The 15,431-nt window shown below is 39.2% G+C and overlaps 1 long non-coding RNA gene across 1 annotated transcript in view; it reads left to right on the forward strand.

Moving 5' to 3' along the window:
- The window catches only part of LOC138743217 (uncharacterized), a 1,573,181-nt gene extending 1,561,501 nt beyond the window's left edge, over nt 1–11,680 (forward strand). The window contains exon 11 of the long non-coding RNA XR_011344727.1: nt 11,619–11,680. This is a non-coding gene — a long non-coding RNA (uncharacterized lncRNA). The remainder of the gene's footprint in view (nt 1–11,618) is intronic.
- Nucleotides 11,681–15,431: the final 3,751 nt, after the last annotated feature.

Below are 15,431 nucleotides of genomic sequence, written 5' to 3' on the forward strand. Positions count from 1 at the left end.
AGATTGAGAGATGTTTTGGAAGAAACAATGGTGAGTTGTGATAAGTGTATATTGCAGATGCTGCACACTGCAACCACTATGTACTGGTGATGGAGGGAATAATTCTTCAGAATGCTACATGGACTTGTTTCGGTGTATATGTGTGGTTGTTGTGAGAACGTTGGAGCATCTCAATTTGATTTGTCTTCTTGTATTAATTGAAAGAAGCACAATAGATCAAGATGAATTTGGACAATTTATTTGACTCCCAGGGCAACTAAAAGCTGGTGAAGCACGGTTAATGGCATAGTTAGTGCAACGCTATCACAGTGTCAGTGATGGGATTCAAATCTGTCGATGTCTCCAAGCAGTTTTTACATTCTTGCCATATTATCGTGGATTTCCTTCAGGTGCTCCAGTTTCCTATCACCCTTCAAAATGTACCAGGGTTGTGGATAAGTTGAGCATAATTGGGCAGCACACACTCATGGCCAAAAAGGTCTCTTACCATGCTGTATGTCTTAACTAAAATGTTAAAGAAGGGCCAATTTATCTATTAGTATTTAGGTGCTAACAAATGGAAACAATATTACTGTAGTAACTTAACTATTCAGGAAATACATAAGAGATAGGAGGAGCACAGTTGGAGAAAAAGAACAATCAATATTTTGGGCTGGATTCCTGCATGCTCTTGATGAACAATTTCAGCCCATAATGACAACAGATTTTCTTCCACTGATGTTGCTCGATTTGCTTAATTCTTCCAGCAGATTTTTTTTTTTTTTCTCAGATATTTTTGCCTTGTGTCCAGGAAACAACAGACCCTTTCTTTGTTTCATTGGATTCTGCCACTCATCCGCCTTGTTCCCCCCACAAATGCGAACAAGGCAAAAATAACCACCATAACTGATTTGTGATTATATTTAGAATGTGGTTCTTGAACTATATTGTGCCCGTACTTTACAAACCAGCTCGTGAGAATGGAGAACTAATCAGGCACTTGAACAATGTACTTATGAATCATCGAACAAACATTGTAGAATGATGTAGAATGATGCATTAAAAAAATGTCTTTTAGGTTTCTGCAATCATGTTTCTTTTAAATTCAGAAAGATAACCATGTTGAAATGGTTTACCTAGTATGTGTAGTTTGTTTCTCTATCTGTATTGAACACTGAGATATTTTAGGTTGAATTAATCACAATCTTCTGACATTTTCATTTGGTCGTGAGGTGAACTTTTTTTTTTCAATTTGGTATATTTAATTGAAATTGAATTTTGTATTCTTTGATTACTTTTATGTTCTTGCCCTTACATTTGTCCTTGAGTTGAGCACATGTCAGGACAGCCCACATCAATCTACACTTTGGCCATCTCTGCAGAGCCTCAATGCTTGTGCGTGCCTTTGTCATTGTCCGACTCAATAACACATTTTGTTCATATCTTAATGAAGGTTTCAAACATGAAACATTTATCGTTGCTACATAAAGTACACATTTTGACCTGATGAGTTTCTCCAGCATTGTAATTTTACTTGAATCATAGTACCTGCAGACTTTCATGTTCTACTACAATTATTCTGAAGTTCTGGCCTGAGTCTCATCTTGTGGCCATCTGAAGTCTAGCTGGCTCTGTACTAATTTCCATAAATTCTCTATTACACTTATTCTTTCCTGATCTATGTTGGGTCCATCTACACTCTTAAAGTTCTTGGTTTAGTTCTCAACGTCATCCATGTACTCATATTTTCCAATTTCTATAATGTAAACTGCCTGAGGTATCTACTCTCCTCCATTTCCCTTGGTATTCTTGACTTTTTTACTTCATCAGCACAGGCTGTTTGTTCATGAGTTCCTCAGGCTTAAGCCTCAGAGTTCTCTCAATGAGCTGGAGGTGTGAATGGTGAAAAAAATCAATGGAAGTTCATTATTTTCACTGAGCTTCTGTGTATTTGTCACATTACATCTGGTACAGTGAGAAAAAAATCTTCTGAGGATAGTCTTAACATGCAAACTCAAACTTTCACAGACACATTTCAGTAGAAAGACAAGAACACAATTACAGAAAAGAGAGTTACAACTGTAGAAAAAAAAACATTTATATGTTGAAAGCAAGGGCAGCATGAGAGCACTTATGTGGGGGTTGTTCAAGAGCCTAATGGCTGAAGAGAAGAAAATGCCTTTAGGCCTGACAGTGTGCAATGTCACATTTTTGAGCTTTCTACCGAATGGGAGTGGAGAGGAATGAATGTGTCCTGAATCTTTTGGATTGTTGGCTGTATTTCCTAGCCAGCAGGAATCCCAGGAGATGAGGAAAGTTTGTGTGATATTCTGAGCGGTATTCATCATCCTCTGTAGCTTCATCCAGTCTTAGGTAGACTAGCTCCCGGACCCAACATCTATACTTTCAATGGAACATCTCCAAAAGTTGTTGAGGGACATTTCTTCCAAGAAATTAGAGGTGCTGGTGTGCTTTCTTGACTGTCGCATCAATGTGGTGGTTGCTCTAGGTTAGCTTTCCTCTCATGAACTTGAAGCTATCTGTTCCACTTCAGCACCATTGATGTGGAGAGGGGTGTGATCTCCCACCACGCTCCTGAGGTCACTCATCATTTCCTTCATACACTGTGTTGACATTAATGAAGTGTTTATTATCTTGCCACCATGTCATTGGACTTTTAATCTCATTTCTGTGTTTATTGGATACCCATCTTCTGACTGTTGTGTCATCAGAAAATTTGAAAATGGATTTGGAATGGTATTTAGCTGTACAGTCATGGGTGTAGGGGGAGTATATCGGGGACAGTGTACATTTGCTTGAGGAGAGTCGGTGTTGAGTGTGATTGTGGGGGTGTTGCTACACATTTTCATTGGTTGTGATCTGTTGTCAATCATCCAGTTGCAGGGGTGGTGGGGCTGAGGCTCAGATCCTAATGTTTGGAGATGATTTTCCTGCAGACAGTGGCAGAATTGTTGTCTGACGAGGATGTCCTTGGCATCCAGATGTTCCAGAGCCAAGTGGGGGGCAGGGGTGATGACATTTGCCATAGATCTGTTTGGACAATTGGTGAATTGAAGTGGGTCAAGGCTCTCTGAGAGACTAGATTTGATGTGAGCTGCTCCCAGTCTCTGAAAGCACTTCATTTTGGTGCATGTCACAGCCACCAGTTAATAGTCAATTATGTCAGTTATTGTGCTGTTCTTTGAAACTGGTGTGATGACGGCCTTTTTGAAACAAGTGGGGCCTATTGCAGGGAGAAAATAAAGATATCCGTATATCTCAGAACCATAACCATAATTTATTGTCATGAACAACTCATGAAATTCGCTGTTTTTGCTACAGTATCATGGTGTAAACATTCACATTATAAACAATCTTACGATATGAATATCAAAAAGTAAAAATAATAGAGCACAAAAAGTAAGGGAGTGTCTTTGGTTCATTGATTATTCAGGAATCTGATGGCAGCAGGAAAGAGGTTGTCTTTGTGTCATTGAGTGATTATCTTTAGGCTTTTGTTCCTTTATCCCAATGGTAGCAGAGTGAAGAGGGTGTGGCCTGGGTGGTGGGGGTCTTTGAGGTTTGAGGCGGCTCTTTGAAAACACCGCCTCTTGTAGATGTCCTCGATAGAGTGAAGTCTGGTGCCCATGATGGCGCTGGCCATGTTAACAACTCTCTGAAGTTTTTTTTTGGTCCTGTGCATTGGCAAACAGACAGAATTTTCTCCATAGAACACCTGTCGAAGTTTCCAATCAGAGCAGATCAGTACAAGGGAGTTGGAGCTGAGATAAACCAAACACAAAATCAAACTTACCCATTAATATGGATGTCCTAAGATTGGTGGCAGACCTCGAAATTGCCAGAATCGGCAGTCTCCATCGTGCCGCAGGGCTTTTAAATAGCCCGCATTCAGGCAACAACAACAACAACGCCACAGGAGTTTTTAAAAGCTAGCAATCAGGCCATTTAAACTTCGCAGGAGTGTCTAAAAGCAAACGCTCTGCACATTTAAACATCACAGTGATTTAAAGGGGCAGTGCACGGACCATTTAAACACTGCAGGAAAATACTAGTAGAGGACCACTGGCCGGGTAAAGAAGACCCGACCACGTGGACACAGAGGGTGGCTAAAGGTCAAGCTGAGGCGCCAGGACCTGAGGCTTCTGCTCCCTACCATCTTTCTGGCCAATGTACGATCCTTGGAGAACAAACTTGATGAACTCCAAGCCAGACTTTAGCATCAGAGAGTCATCAGAGAGAGCTGCATGATGTGCTTTACAGAAACATGGCTAAACACTGACATTCCAGACATAGAAGCTACAGCCCAAGCGTTACATTGCTTTCTGCAGGTTCACCCTTCAGAAGGCTGAGCTGGCTCAGCAACAGTGATCATTGGTTTATGATGAATATTGGCAAGAAGCAGAAATAAGGTTACCTGAAGAATGGTCCAAGATCATTGAAAAATTATGGCCCCAAAATATGAAAATTAATTTAACAAAATAATACACAAATAATGTGGAAGGTTGACAGGTGATATTTCACCGACACAGGTGTGCTTTCTCAATGCAAACAGAAGCCCCAATTTAGCAGCCCTTATCTCATGCAGGTTCATAAAGTTGCATTGCAATTGCTGCCATGAAAATAGTGTCCAAATTGAGAATGACAAATGATCAGATTAAGTTGAGATTAATATTTCCACATTCAGTTGCAGCCCATTCAGAAGTGGGAATAAAAATCTTGATTTTTAATGACTTAAAGATAAATTTATATTTGTAATGGTGTTTTTTTTTAACAGAAAATTATTTGTCAATCATACCGCCAGGGCCAGTGCCAGACTATTTTGCATCCTAGGCAAGGCCAATTATTTACAAGCACCAGCTCCCCATAAAAAAAAATTGCCAACTTTGATTTTCAAAAACAGATGTGTTTTAGAAAAAAATGAAAATGACAAAACTTGAAACTGCCAAATTTATTTTAAATTGCATCAATCCTTGATTATCTTTTTTCAAATAGAAAAAAAAACATTTTGGCACAAATAATTTTGAACTAAAGGGCTCTCGATAGAATGCATACCTCCACGAAGGGCAACACCTCAATAAAATCTTTTACTTCACACACCTTTAAGTCGATATACCTTTCAAGGTTACTTGGTGTAACCAACCCATCAGATTAGGACAATATTTTGCTTGCAGTCAGACAGAGAAACAAACAAAAAACACAAACAGGGTTATATATAAACATGACTGCCCTGTCAGAGGTAATAATCTTGTTGTTAAAATTAAGTCTCATAAAAGTTTAAATTTCAGGCACATCAAAAATACGAGCTTTTTCCTTTTTTATCGGCCATATTTCCCACAATCTGAGTCCCTAGAAAATGAGTCTTAGAACCATAGAATACTACAGCGCAGAAAACAGGCCATACAGTACACAGTCATACAGTATAAATAAAGAAGCAAAAGAAATGAATATTCCCTCACCCTCCTTCAAACCCTGCCACACGACTCCACTCAATATAGACTGAAGCACTGCCAATCATGCCAGACCATGCACCTGCACTAAACATTTCCCTGTCTGAATTCCCACCGTGCATGCACCGGCCAGCCCCAGTACTCAAATCCATTGCGCATTTATTTAATGTCCCTTGAAGCATAGAGCCAGGCCTGCACTGAGTCAAGGGACGGTGGGGCTTCATAGTGATATTTCCTTGATGGCAAAGGAGGAAAAACCCAACACCCAACCCCAACCAACCAATTTTCCCCTGCAGCCGCTGCAACCGTGTCTGCCTGTCCCGCATCGGACTTGTCAGCCACAAACGAGCCTGCAGCTGACGTGGACTTTTACCCCCTCCATAAATCTTCGTCCGCGAAGCCAAGCCAAAGTGTATGTACAATTTCTCTATGTGTGTGTGTGTGTGTGTGTGTGAGACTGTGACTGTGACTATGTCTAGAGGCCTTGCCTTTGAGACTTTCCAAACAGGTTTCCTCACTCAGAACAATGACATAACACCAAGTGATGAAATTTTACTATCACTCTCCAATATTGAGCATAACATCGAAAAACTTGCACAGAAACATCAAGCTCAAGGATCTTATTAAACATTTTTATATTGTAAGAATATTTTTAATTTTTAAAAATTCTTATATCCTTCAGTTTATGCTTAAGGTTCCCCTAATAACTCATTATGTGTAAACCATTGCATCCTTGGAAGTTTTTTTTTAATTGTAATACGTATGTTCATGTTTTCAGCTTTCCAACATGTTCAATAAAATATATTGCCTATTTGTTCTGGAATCATGTTGGGCTCAAGGTTAAACACTTTTTTTTTCTTTTCACCTCACATAACATTTTTTTTTTGTTTTTCATGTAATCAGTAGGAGACTGACAGAAAAGGGCGGGTCACAAAGTTTAACCAGAGTCCTAAGGCAAAATTAGATTGATAATGGCTATTCTAGATTGGAATACAAGCTCATGTAACTGATTTTCTCCTCATACTATAATCTTAGCAATCTAGGAATCAATTTGGCAACCTTCTCATTCTTGGCAAGAATGTCCTTTTTTTTGTTTTAGTAAGGAGATTAAAACAGCACTGAACATTCTGTCTTGCAATGAAGGACAATATAGTATTTTCTGTCTTTGTCGCTTTCCTTAAATGATCTTTTTTTTTAATTTAGACATACAAAACAGGCCATTTCTGCCTACAAGTTATGCCACTAAATTACATCCAATTAATCGACCACCCCCAGTGCATTTCAAATGGAGGAAGGAAGAAACCAGAGCCCCTGGGAGGAAACCCCACACAGACATGGAGAAATTCCTTAAAGAGAATGATATTCAAACCCTGGTCCCAATCGCTGGGACCGTGACAGTGTTGCACTAACTGCTACGCTCATCATGCAGCCCGACTTTGCTTCCCCTGACAGGTTTGCAAGAAAACCCAAATAGTTTTCCCTAATCAATATTTTCCATACCATTCAAATAATACTCTGTCTTTCTGCTTTTCCTGAATGACTTTTAATTTAATCCACCGCATACTGCATCAGCCACTAATTTTCCCACTTCCTCAAGTTGTCTGAAATTTTCTTGAAGCTTATTTTTCATTTCATAAGGCAAAATCCCATTCAGTTTGTGCTGTTGGCAAACCTCATCACTGATACCTACTTTGAAAGTTGTTACCCAAGCACTAATCCCCACAGTATCACGTCAATAGAAAACAGTGTCATCCCACTGATGGGTGGACCAATATTGCCCAGGATTTTGGGGTGATCTACCCTGCTGGGCTTTGAAATAGTGAAATATTATTTGGAATTACCACTCACCAACATCCATCACCTTTCAAACATGAATTTATTTGTACACTCAGGCTTTCTTCAATTTTTAGTTTATTACAATTCCACAAACACTTATTTTCCAAACAAACCTCTTCAGTGGGACTTTATCAAAGGCATTCTGAAGATTGATATACCATATTCGCTTGCTGTCCCTTGTCCGTTCTACCACTGACACCCTCAAAAAACCTCCAAGAGATTTATAAAACACAATTTTTTGTTATTCAATCCATGTTACTTTGTCTGATCTCATTAATACTATTGACCTTAACTGTTCCCTTATCATTTCCTTTGCGTAAGATTCCACCATTTCCAACAATTGGCATTACGGTAACATGTTTTTTTTTCATTGTTTTCCTTCTCCCCTTCAGAAATGGTGGAGTTATATTTGCCATCTTCGAAAGTCGAAAGAATTTTGAAAGATGATAGATGTCCAATATTTCAATAGCCATGTCATTTCATACTTTGAGTTTTAGATTATCAGGCCCTGGAGATTATCTGTGCTATTAATTTCTTTGCACTGATCTTTATACTACTAATTTCCTTTACTTCCTTCATCTGCATCAGACAAGATAGATTTTTTACCTGATAGGGCGTGAATTGTCATATGACTGATGTTGCTCAAAAGGACTGATTTGAATGTTGTTATGCATTCAAGTCTTCCATGATGCTTCTGATTTCATCGATAATGAAATTTAATCGGATAGCTGGTGATGGCTATCTCAGCACAGAGTATCCACACTCAAACTCATTCTTTCTGCTGCAGTACTTATGAAGCTGGTCCATTTAATTTCTGTTATAGAACATTAATTGTGGAAGAATTACCAGTGATTGAATGTCAAAGAGAGGTGGTTGTCTTGTTGTGCATTGTAATGGTGGCCACCCAAGTTCTGCCATATCCAGGCACAGTCTGCTCTATCTTCCGTGAAGTTGTAAACAGAACTGCAACAAGCTTCTAATGTTCTGATGAAAGTAAAATAATGGGGATTAACACAACGCTGTTACACCACCAGCAATCAGGATTCAAATTGAGCACTGTGCGTAAAGAGTTTTCATATTCTCCTCGTGTCTGCGTGGGTTTCCGCCAGCTGCTCTGATTTGCTCCCACCCTTCAACCAGGGTTGTCGTTCAGTTAAGTGTCATTGGGTGGTACAGGCTCTGGGGCCAAAAGGGCCTGTATGTCTAAATTTTTTTTTAAATGTCAAAATTTATATTGTCAGGCTACTTGGCTGTCATATCACATGCCGATGCTACATGACTTCCTGAGTACTTCATTTGTTTATTGTTTAGTCATTTTTGTCTTCACCTTTGGCTGTATATACTTTGTAATGACACAAGGAAAGGAATGGAAAGAAGCTGATATTAACATCCTATTATTGAAAGAGCTGATTCTCTGATCTTTGTGCTTTAATGCACATGGTTCCACCTTCAAAGCTAGTGTATTATTTATTATCTCCTCTGACAATGTTGCACGCAATCAGTTTAATTGAATGGTGCATTGTGGCAATGTATCCTGGTCCGTAAGTGTTAGCCAAAATCAAACTTTTAACATTTCAGCTTTTTGGCTGATTAGAGATATGGAAAAAATATGTAAGGCTTTCCATAATACTGTTATATCCAGTGCAAGTTAATTCATGTTTCTAGTAAAGTGGAACGTTGTAAATACCAGTCCTCAGCTACATGGAAATTGTTTCAAATAACCAGCTCTTCATTGAAAGTTAGTATGGTCATAGGCAGAAAAAAAAACAAAATCCATTATTTTAATCTTTTATAGACTTTTCAGATTTCTTCAGAGGTTGAATAACCTGATATTGCTTTGTTTGGGGAATGTATGTTATGAAATTTAAAGAAGTATTCTGTTAATGTGCATTGCTTTTTACAATTGATTTACAGAACTAATATCTGTATGGTGTAGTTTTTTATCAATGCCTATTATACACCATGCACCATTTATGAAGAAACAAGCTTAACTATGTGGAAGTCACAAATCTATGAAAACTGAAATTCTGAAATAAAGTAATAAATACTGAAAAAAAAACCCCTCAGGAGAACTAGCAACAACTGTAGAAAAAAAGTGTAAACATTTTATGTTTCAGAATTAAGAGCCTTCAGTCTGAAATGTGCACTGTTCTTGTTCAAACAATGTGGCTTTCTCTCTGCCACCATCAACTTGGCACCCACCCGCATATCCTCCATTGCCCACACATCTGCCCTGGCCGACTCCACCCCACGCATAACAAAGACAGGATTCCTCTTGTCTTCACTTACCACCCCACCAGCCTCTGCCTCCAACACATCCTCTTCTGCCATTTCTGCCACTTACTACTTGATCCTACCACTAGACACATATTTCCCTCTCTTCCCCTCGCCACCTTCTGCAGGGACTGTTCCATTCATGACTCCCTTGTCCATGTCTCCTTCCTCACCAATCATCTCCTTGGGACGTACTGTGACGACAGGAGATGCTCCACTTGTACCCACACCTCCTTCATCACCATTCAGAGCCCCAAACAATCTTTCCAAGTGAAACAATATTTCACTTGAGAATTTGCAAGGGTCATCTACTGCATCCAGTGCTCCCGCTGTGGTTTCCTCTACATTGGAGAGACTGGACGCAGACTGGAAGATCACTTTGTTAGGCACCTCAGCCCTGTCCACTACAATGGCATGGATCTCCCAATATTCACCCATTTCAATTATTCATCCCATTCCCTTCCAACATGTCTGTCTGTGTGTCTGTCTGTGGTCTCTTGTACTACCAGACTGAGACCACCCATAAATTGGAGGATCAGCACCTGACTGGATGCCATTAACATCGACTACTCTGGCTTTCATTAAAACCCTCCCCCGCTTCCCTTGTCGTCTCTTCATTCCCTGTCTCCTTTCGCACATATACGATAAATTCTACATAGTCCATTATCATATCTAATTAACACCTTTTGTTGGTCCGGATTCCTCCCCCATTGTTTGAATTCTCAGACTTTCTGATATCTCCTGCTTCAGCCTTTTTTCTGAATTTTCCTTGCAGGGCTCAGGCCCAAAATATTAGCAAAATATCTTGGTCTCCGATAGATGCCGAAAAGACCATCCGAGTTCCTCCAGCATTTTGGTGTTTTTTTACGATTTCAGTTAATGCTACCTGAGTTATTGAGTTTTTCCAGCACTTTCTGTTTTTAAAAACGAACCAAGTGTTTTGAAATCATGTTTTGGAGGGTGGGTGGAAACCAGAGCACCCAGGGAAAACCCAAACACCTCACAACGAGAACAAACTGCTTACAGACAGCATTGGATTCATACTCGGGTCACAGGCGCTGTAACAGCATAACATTTAACAGTCTTTAAAATGATCAATCATCAATGATCATTTTAAAGTTGACTTTCTGAGTGGATATCTTGGATTTTTATTGAATGTGAAACACATATTCTTAAAGTTGTTTTCCCTTTGCCTATTTTCTCAGTGTATCTACAGCTGCCAAAGAGACAAGACGATTCTGTTGTTTATGTTATCAATTGGAAAAGCTGCAGTGATTTTTGAAATTATCTCTCGAGATGAAAACATGCTTTCATGTGCTCAGAGTAGACACCAAATACAAAATATATATCAAAAATTACTTCTCAGGATGAAAATTACTGTTAATAATCCAACCTATTTTGAGTAATTCGGACTCCAAATTTAGGCTATTGTAATAATTTATCTTACTTGCTGCCAGTCCATGAGGTAAACCACTTTGCAGCCAAAGATTCATGATTGGAATCATGGCAACGATCTCGTGGCACATTTCAGCTGATGCTGAATTCCTGCAACACAAACTTGCTCTCGTCATCCTGACTCTGCTAATCTCTAGGAATTGCACAAAAGTAGAAATGCACTTGTTGAGATTGGTGTTTTTCCTGAGCTGCGCATCACTGCTGAAACCTGCCCAAATCTTTGAGGACACTGATATATCTTTGATCATTTCAGCATACTGACAATCAAACTGGGCCCAATGATGTGAAGCCTGGGGATCAGAAACTCCCAATTCAGGAAATACTCATCTGTTGCTTCCCTTTTCATGGAACAAAGTTATATGTGCTGCAAGAGCCTGAGGAAATTTCTGCAAATAAGTCTCTGTCTTTTTTTCCTAATTTCTCTTCAGACTTGGTGCAGCAGAGCACAAAAATAAATAGCAAATATAAGGGTTATGGTAGGGATTTTAATGCATCACAAAAATGCAAAAAATCATTTCCTCTTTTTGCTAGATTTCTCATTCTAATGCTTGTAAAAGAAGAGCTGTAGATGTTCTAACATCCATATTTCATTTTATTGCATTGCAGATGTTAAGAGTGGCCCAACAATCAAAACCTTGAACTGTGCGTGACTTGAGTTGGATCTGCAGTGAAAACGAACAGAGAGAATTTCAGGTAAGCACAAGTTTCGAGTATATATCCAATTCTTTTCGAGCCTACAAAATTATAGGAAGATTGTTATTCTTATTTTTTTCAGAAAATTTATCACATTGAAACTGGCTTTCATGTCTTCTGTTTCTGCTCTACACAAGGCTCTTCTGCATTTACTTCTTCTCAGCCTTACCACATACCCTTGCCTTCCTTTCTCTCTTTGTGTACGTATCCAGCATGTCCATACATGCATTTTTGCAGTACTCATCATTTAGTGGGGCCGGAGCAGGGGCATCTGCTTAATGTCCCTGCAGCTCTTTCAGATTGGTGATCCAGCTATCAACATTTATTAAATAAACCCATGTAACTTTGTCCACTGAAGGAATGATGCATGATTTTGGTTGATGGACACAAGAAGGAAATTTCAGCATGCATAGAGGGTCTTAATTCAGTGGTGGGCATGCAGTTGAAGAAGATCCTTAGAAACATGAATTCCAAGCATTTAGAGAGGCATGGTGGAGTTGAATATAGTTAGCATGGTTTCGTCAGGAAACTCATGAGGATGTAACAAAGCACATTGATGAAAATAGAGCAATGACTGTAGTGCATACAGATTTCAGTAAGGTGGTTGATAAGGTTCCCAAGCAAGGCTCAGTCAGAACGTAAGGAGGCATGAAATTCAAGGAGACCTTACTTTGTGGATAAGGATTGACCTGCCCCCAAAAGGCAGAGTTCATTTGCATAAATGATGTGGATGAGGAAGTGGAAGGGTGGAGTTTTCAGATGACACAAAAGTGTTGTAGATAGTCTAGAGGGTAGCCAGAGGTTATGGAGGGATATTGATAGGATACAGAGTTGGCACATTTTTACCTAGAAATAAATGAAGTGGTTAATGTCAGTAGGTCAAATTTGAAGGCAGAATGCAATATAAACTGACTGAGCAGTGTGGAAGAACTGAGAGATCTTGGGATCTATGTGCATAGGACATTCAAGGCTGCTGCCAAGGTTGATGATGCTGTTAAGAAGGTATATGGCATACTGGGCTTCATTAACTGTGGGGTCGACCTCAAGAGCCATGAAGCAATGTTGCAACTAATCAAGTCCATTGCAAGTTTGTTTTCAGTTCTGGTCACCTCACTACAGGATGGATGTGGATACTTGAGAGAGGGTGCAGAGGAGATTTAGAAGGATGCTGCCTGTTTTGAGGCTAGGTTGTATGAACTTGGTCTTTTCTTCTTGAAGTGACAGAGGATAGATAGGTGGTGACAGGATGGTGGTGTACACAATGATGAGAGGTATTAATCATGTGGATGGTCAGAGCTGAAATGTGTAATGTAGTTTAAGGTGTTTGAAAGTAAGTACGGGGGAGGGGGGACATATGTTTTCCGTACATAGAGTGGTGGGTTGATGAAATGCACTACTAGCCATAGTGGTGGAGGCAGGTGCAATTGGATCTTTCAAGAGAATATTAGATCGTTACATTGAACTGAGGGAAAGAGAAGGTTATGCAGTATGGAAATTCTGAGAAATGGTTAGAGCTGGTCATTAGGTCAGCATAACACTGTGGGCCAATGGACCTATTCTGTACTGCAATATTTGATGGTTGCAATTTTCACAATTTTGGCTTTTCCCAAAATGCATAAGTCTAATGCATGTTGTTCTTTTTGATAAATATTGTAAGAATGTCTTCCTTTTGTTGGATATTCCTTCTCACGATGGTATTAAAGAGAAAGAACTCCTTTTTTTCAGCTCTACGGGCCATCTTATTAATAAGGAATATGGGTCACAGTATTAGAGTGGGATAGAACCATAGAACAGTGCAACACAGAAAACAGGCCTCTTTGGCCATTCTAGTCTGTGCAGAACTATTATTCTGTCTAGAACCATTGATTTGCCCCCAGTCCATATCCCTCTATACTTCTTTCATCCATGTTGAAATTCTTAAATTTTAAAATTGAGTCTGCTTTCACCTCTTCAGCTGGCAGCTTGATCCACATTCCCACCACTCTCTGTGTGAAGAAATTCCTCCTCATATTTGCACTAAACTTCTCCATCTTCATCCTTAACACATGTCCGTTGGTTTGTATCTTGCCTGACCTCAGTGGAAAAAGCCCACTTGCATTTACTCTGTCCATACTCATCATAAAATGATATACATATATCATATCTCCCCTCATTCTTCTACACTCCAGGGAATAAAGTCCTAATCTGTTTAATCTTTCCCTGTAACTCAGTTCCTCATGTTCAAGCAACATCCTGATAAATCTTCTCTGCACACTTTCAATTTTATTGATATCTTTCCTGCAGTTAGGTGACAAAACTGCAGACAGAATTCCAAATTTGGCACCACCAATGTCTTATAGAACTTTACCATAACATTCAAACTCCTCTACTCAATGTTTTGATTTATGAAGGCCAAACTGTCAAAAGTTCTCTTTAAATCCTATCTACATGTGACACCACTTTCAGGGAATTATGTATCTGTATCCCCAGATGCCCCTGATCTATTACACTCCTTAGTGCTCTAGCATTTACTGTGTATGTTGTATCTAGGTTTGTCTTTCCAAAATGCAATATCTCACCTTGTCTGCATTAAATGCCATCTCCCATTTTGTAGCCCATTTTTCCAGCTGGTGCAGATCTTTCCTCACTGTCCACGACACCTTCAATCTTAGTGTCATCTGCATACTTATAGATCCAGTTCACCACATTATTATCTAGATTAGCCATTCTCAATAGCGGCCCTATGGCCATTCCGGTGGACACAGCATATTTCAGTAAAAGTCTTGTTTGCGTAACAAAATTTTTTTTTGTGCTTTCTATGTCGTTGGTCGGTGGGAAGTACAGAAGAAACCAAAATTTGTCTGATACACAGGGATTGGGGCCCATACACTTTGAGCAGAGTCCTATGGAGGTGGGGTGGGCATAACCAAAAAAAGGTTAGAGCATAGCTATTCTACATCATTGTTATTTGTTACCTATATCATTGATATAGGTGACAAACAATAATGGATCAGCACTGATTCTTGAGGCTCACCACTCGTCACAAGCCTTCAGTGAGAGAGTCAATCATCTACTTACGCTTTCTGGCTTCTCCCACAAAGCCAATGGCAAATCCAGTTTACTACCTCACCTTGAATACTGAATGACTGAATCTTCCTGACTAACCTCCCATGTGGGACCTTGTCAAAGGCCTTACTAATAGCCATGTAGACAACATCTACAGCCTTTCCTTCAACAACTTTCTTGGTAACCTCCTTGAAGAATTCTATATGATTTGATAAATACGATATACTGAATATAAAACCATTTTTACTATCCCCTACTCAGTCCCTGACTATCCAAATATTGTTTATTCGATCTCTTGGAACTCCTTCCAATAACTACGACTGAATGGAGACTCATAGAAACATAGAAACTCACTGGCCAATAATTTCCTGGATTATTTTTGGAGTTTTTATTTGCAATATTTTATTTATCATTTTAATATACTTAACAATCAAAAATCATAGCAAATCTAAAACATCAAGAAACCCCTCCCTCCACCCACTCCCCTCTATATGTCCCATAAACAGAGAAAGATTGAAGAAAAAGAAAAAAATAATTCCATTTTCAGTGCATAAAATAAAATATATGAAGACACAATAAAACCACTGTGTTGAAATCTTTACAGAGGTTTACATAACATATAGTAACACCAGTGAGGTACCGATATGTTCTAAATAAGGCTGCCTTTTTTTTAAAACAATG

This window comes from Narcine bancroftii, chromosome 9, assembly GCF_036971445.1.
Source record: "Narcine bancroftii isolate sNarBan1 chromosome 9, sNarBan1.hap1, whole genome shotgun sequence".
NCBI classification, from domain to species: domain Eukaryota; kingdom Metazoa; phylum Chordata; class Chondrichthyes; order Torpediniformes; family Narcinidae; genus Narcine; species Narcine bancroftii.